Source organism: Harpia harpyja, chromosome 15 (assembly GCF_026419915.1).
Source record: "Harpia harpyja isolate bHarHar1 chromosome 15, bHarHar1 primary haplotype, whole genome shotgun sequence".
Taxonomy (NCBI): Eukaryota; Metazoa; Chordata; class Aves; order Accipitriformes; family Accipitridae; genus Harpia; species Harpia harpyja.
In genome coordinates, this window is record NC_068954.1 from 17,191,457 (window position 1) to 17,196,575 (window position 5,119).

Below are 5,119 nucleotides of genomic sequence, written 5' to 3' on the forward strand. Positions count from 1 at the left end.
TTCAGCGTATCAGACTACAGCAGCGTTCACCCCGCAGCAGATACTGATATTCATCAATATCATCCTTTAGCAGCAAAGACCAAACTACTCCCAGCATGGAGATACACTTACCCTGCAGCAAGTTAAACCAGACAAATGGCACTCAGCAGCAAAACTGAGGTTCAGTACCACCCTCCCAGGCTGACAGTCGCCTTCCTAACCCAAGTATTCCCTGATTCCTCTTTTCCCAGCAGAAGAAAATGGTTTGCATAAAACAGCACCCACCATTAGCTACACACTCAACAACTTCTTCAGAGGCTTGTCCTTCCTGAAGCGATTAGTTTACCCCAGTAATGAACAAGCCATGCAAGTATTTTCAAAAATTTAAGAAGTCCTGTGGCCTTCCTCACAGCACAGTACAGATACAATACAGAATCAGGCTAAATAATATTTAAAGAGCTTGATCCCACTAGCTCACATTTATTTGTTACTTACTGGACTCTGATGATGCTTTAGCCTCTTATGTGGGTGACTTTTTATTTTTAATATAAGTAGAAGAGCACTCATGCCAACCTCTAGCAGCTTTACAATATGAACATAAATTACAATAGTGTAACAAAAGATCTTCTCCTTATCACTTCATTCCCAAGTCTCCAAACCAAGTGTGACATAAACAACTCTAAGTAGTATCTTAGTTTATCTAGAAAAGTTGTGACCATCATTTTAGTTCCTCTCCAAAGGCTTAAATACAGATCAGTCTATATGAATACACTTAGAATGTTTTTCATGTTTCAGCCAGAATGGTTTAGCTGTTTCTCACAGAGAAAAATCAGAGGCAAATCCAGTTTTGCCTAGGCTAACAAACTTTATTACCATTTTATTGAAGAATTCCAATACCTACAACCACCAGAGTGGCGCCCTTAAACTCATCAAGAAGTTGGCCAGTTGGAAGTTAAGTGTTTTGCTGGTTTCATGAAAAACTACCCAAATATGGAAAACTCAACTTTAGTATGCTCAGCAGACATCTTAAAATTTGCTAGCAGAATTTCCTTAAGACTCCAGCTTTCACATAAGACTGCTAAACCTCCAGTCCTCCTAAGCAAGTCCTCTTCTCTGCCCAGAAGTTTTACTAGAAGTTGGAACAAGAAAAGAAGGACAGAGAGTACAACTACAGAAAGAATGGCAGCAAGGAGAACCAGATGGGGAGCGTATGGGCAAGAGCTGAGCAGAAGGCAGGAATCAGAAGGGGAGGAGATGGGATAGCAGTGTAAATTACGGGGCAGATAATAAGGCAAAGAAGATGACAGGAAGCAGCATGGGAGCAAAAGAGAAAAGTCCTTAACCACCAGAACACAGGCCCTTTATAAACATGAAATACATTCTCTTGCCATTAAGCGAACAGACATGAGACTAGTTGTAAAGAATCTCCATCCCACTCAAGGCAGGACACAAAATGAGTAAGTTTTTCTACCACTACCCACAACAGGGCTATTTCAGATAGTACAGGAGTATGCTATGGATCCAAAGCGCTCAGTTCAGTGGCAGCCTGTGTAAATCCTATGAGAGAAGTCTGCTTTTGGGGGTTCTTCATTTGTGTGTTTACCTTAATTCACTGTGCTATATGTTTGCTTTGTGAGATGCTACCTTCACCTGCCATGTACCCGTTGTACAGACTGTAGGAAAGGAAGCTGCTGTCTGTACTACCTCTACCTCATTTGCTACAGAGATGAAAAGCATGTGATGGAAGGGGCTGGTTCTGCTGGGAAAAAGAAAGGAGAGTCTTACAGTTATGGCAAATAACTGAGCCTCTAGAAAACTGGATTCTAACTCTGTCGTAAAATTTACATGTAAGTCCAAGGAATTTGCATTATATATATTCCTCGTTTTTCTCCCACACCCCAGTCGAGTAATTTGTGGTGTGAGCTGCTAAGATGCTGAATGTGAGTAGGTGCATCTGAAGTCAGTGGGAGGTGGACTTTCAGTACATGCTGAGTAGCATAAAGCATTTACCACCCTGGAAATGAAGGTCTTCGATTTAGAATTTACCACTCTGGAAATTAAGGTCTTATATTTCTCCTCATAGGTATCCTGAAAGGTTCATCTTTTTCATTTCCTGGACATAAGACAAGATAATGCCAACCATTTCATAATGGTGTGACAAGGGTAAAGTCATTAATGTTAGTAGGATGATAGCACTCCTGAAATGCTGTAAAGGAAATTAATTTTTTTTTTATTCAATGAAGGATAATGCTATGCAGGAAACTGTACATTACAGTATACACGGAATAAGCAATCAAAGAAACATTAAATAGAAACACAGAATTGGAAAGCTTCTGGAGTTTAGTCTCCTGCTCTCTCAGGCAACCACATCATATAAGCACTTTTATAAATTGATCAGGCTCCACTTTCAAAGCAGATGGGCTTCCTGCCCTCAGCACAGGGACATTGTTCCGCTGTCTCATTGCTCTGAAAATTCCAAATCTTCTAATTCACAGTCTAAATTCATTACTGCCTATTTTACACACATTTGTTTTCCATTTAAATAACAATTCCGCATCCATGTTGTTTGCTCTCCTTTTGAGACATCAAATCTCCTCTTAACCTTTATTTTGCTAAACTAAACACAACAAATTCTTCAAGCCTCCTCTCATAAAAGCTCCCCAAAGAACATCATTCCTACTTAGCAATAGGGTTCCTCTGGGGAAACGAGCTTATGGCTATGTGATTAAAAACTGTATCACAGTGCAGTCTTAAGGCACATAAGCCCACAGGACCCAAACCTGAAAAGCAAGCAGCACACAGTAGGTCTGAAGCCAGACACCCAGGCCACGCAGCTGCTCTGCACGTACATATCAGACTCTACATCACACGTGCAGTTAAGTCTGGATCCATCACACAGCTCTATGCACACAGACTTGCTATGCCCAGCACTTCCCAACTTTTAAGATGGTTCTGCATTTCTAAATGCAACATCTCAGTAGGTGGGAGAGAGACATGAACTACATGGTATGAGGCTAATTCTAGTATCTTCCCCGTTTTTGAGGGGAATCAGTGAAGGAGGTAGCCTTGACTAGGTCAGCTGTCCTTTCTCAGATAAAACCTACTCACCCATGCCCTGTAGGTAGAATGGTTAGTTTTATCTCTGATGGAGATATGATGTTAATCACAAAAGGTTTTGTTGCACAATTGGTCAATTTTGGTCTTTACTTCATGTGTAGATGAAGCTAATCATTAGGGACTTTGGTGAAAATGAGAGAGTATCCTGCTGACAGGGAAGAATAAAAAAAGCAAGCTACAACTGTAGCAAGTTGCCAAGACAGTAATTTCTGGAGTAAAGTAATACATTTCCATAATGCTTTCTGAAAGAGTTTCATTAACTTTGAAAAAGGTGTTATCAATAGGTCCTTTTTTATAACAGAATAAATGCTTCCCAAACTCAAATGACAAAGAGAGTGGCTCGTTCGCAGCATAGATCCAATTTCCACATACATAACCCCAGTCCTAGTCCAAACACAGATCAAGAGCTTTACGAGTTGAGACAATAACATCCTGGGGTTGATTCAGAGCATTCATCATCCCATCTGGATGCTGAAGTTCCTCAGCATGACTATATTTGGCGATGCTGAAACCAAAGGTGAGAAGTCTCATCAGTTCGCACAAAGACTTGGTACCGCACAAAGACATTGGTGAACGTGAAGTAGCCTGAGCCCTGACAGACCAGATGCATTCGATCCACGCCTGGGTTTTTGTTTGCTGAATGCCAGGACAAACAGCACAAACCCACCGTGTCCCTACCACACCCTCTGAGATGGAGGCAGTGCCAGTGCAGACAAAATCACGCACCCACCCGGCCAGCGTTTTGGATGTACATACGGCAATAGGTGACCCGTGTTTATCCATTCATGGATGGGTAACATTTTATTATTTGTAAGTCATAGCAAGGACCTAAAATTCCAGCCTGTGTCCATTGCACGTCTGGCCTCTTGAACATTAAGGTGAAATCAAGAAGGGGGGGCTGGGGAGAAGTAAATCTACTGATGGTTGTTGATGTGAAATGCTTGCCTCCCCCTGCGCGGGGCCTCGGGAACATGAACTCTTCAGGAACACCCTCCTGTCACCCCGGCCCCCGGGGCAGAGCGCAGCCACCCTCACCGACAATGGCGTTTAAGAACCTGCCGGGGGGGGGGGAACCCACCAAAATAAACCAAAACCGCCAGGAGCAGAGTCTCTGTGCCATTCCTGCCGCCCCCACGCCGGGCCGGGACGCAGGCAGGCAGGCCGGGCCGAGAGGCCGCGCCGAGCGCCTCTCCGCCCCGGCCGCCGGAAGGCGGACTTTGTCCAGCACAGCCGCTCCGGAAGAGCCCGCCGGCCCTCGCCGCCCACACCCGCTCCTCCCGCCCCTGCCGCGGGCCGGGCCCGCCCCGCCCCGCCCCGCCCCGCCCGAGCCACCTCGGGGGCGGCCGGCCAGGGCCGGGCTCGCCGCCCCGCTCCTGCGGGAGCTCCCGCCCGCCGGCGGCCGAGGGGAGAGGCGGGCCGAGGGCGCAGCCGCCCGCGGGCGGAAGAGCGGCCGCCGCCGCCGCTGCCCCTTCGGGCGGCGAAAGACCGACGGGCTGCGCCGAGGGGCCGCCTCGCCTCGGCCTGGCCTGGCCTCACCCCGCCCCGCCCCGCCCCGGGCACCGCCTCGGCCTGGCCTGGCCTCACCCCGCCCCGCCCCGCCCCGGGCACCGCCTCGGCCGGCGCCGCCTCCCACCCGGGAGCTCCCGGCCCCTTCCCCCCGCCCCGGGCGCGCGCCTCGTCCCCTCGCGCCACCGGTGCCGCCGCCGCCGCCGGCCCGGCGCCCCCCGCGCTGTCCCGTGCCGGGGCCGGGCCCCGGCTGCCGGGGAAGCGGGGAGGGGGGACGGCGGGGGAGGGGAAGGAGGAGGGGGGGTGGTAGAAGCATCACCATAGCGACAGTGACGTCATCTCACCCTGGATCTAATTGGAGGAAACCCCGTGGCCCCAGCCGCAGCCCACGGGCCAACCGAGCTTGTGCCCTGCCCGCGCTCGCCCCCGCGGCGGCGCGCTCTGCTCGGATTGGCTGTCGGGGCGCGGGGGGGCGGAGCCCGGCTCGCAGGCCAGGCTGCGATTGGCCGCGTGGGCG